This window comes from Acipenser ruthenus, chromosome 34 (genome assembly GCF_902713425.1).
Source record: "Acipenser ruthenus chromosome 34, fAciRut3.2 maternal haplotype, whole genome shotgun sequence".
NCBI lineage: Eukaryota > Metazoa > Chordata > Actinopteri > Acipenseriformes > Acipenseridae > Acipenser > Acipenser ruthenus.
Genome location: NC_081222.1, coordinates 8,919,582 through 8,920,214, shown reverse-complemented (window position 1 = coordinate 8,920,214; position 633 = coordinate 8,919,582).

Sequence of the window (633 nt, the reverse complement as noted above, 5' to 3'; positions counted from 1 at the left end):
GCCACCAACTCCTTCGTTAATAAGATTGATCCCCAAATAGTAGAACAGTGCCCCTTCTGTGAGGAGAGGGACACTGTTTTTCACCCCTTCACTGAGTGTCTGAGGACTCACGCCCCTGTTTGATTTGATTCAGAACATATTGGTCACTTTGGGGTTGAGTTCTCACAGTTGTTTTTGTTTTTGGTTTTAGATATTCAGCCAATAGAAGAGCCACTTGCTGCTTGGCAAATTTTATTGTGGGTCAAGCGAAACTGGCCATACTGAAGTCTCATAAAGCTAGGAGGGCGGGGGGCTGGAGTGAGTAATGTGTTGAGTATTTGGAGGGTGTTGGTGGTCAGCAGGATAAAAATTGATTTTGCTTTTTTACAAACTGACCAGGGATTTAGAGAATTTTAAAATGAAGTGGGGGATTAACAACGCCCTCTGTGAGGTCAGCGAGGAGGAGGAATTACTTCTCAATGTGTAAAAATTGGTACTAAAGAGTTTTTGTGGTTATAAGCATTGGGATTTTGTTAGTGGAGGGAATATTTTTTTATTTAAAAAAATTATTTTTTTAATTTTTTTATTTATTTATTTTTTTAATCAAAGGTTTTTTGTGTTTTTTGTAACGATTGATTTAATAAAGGAGTACTA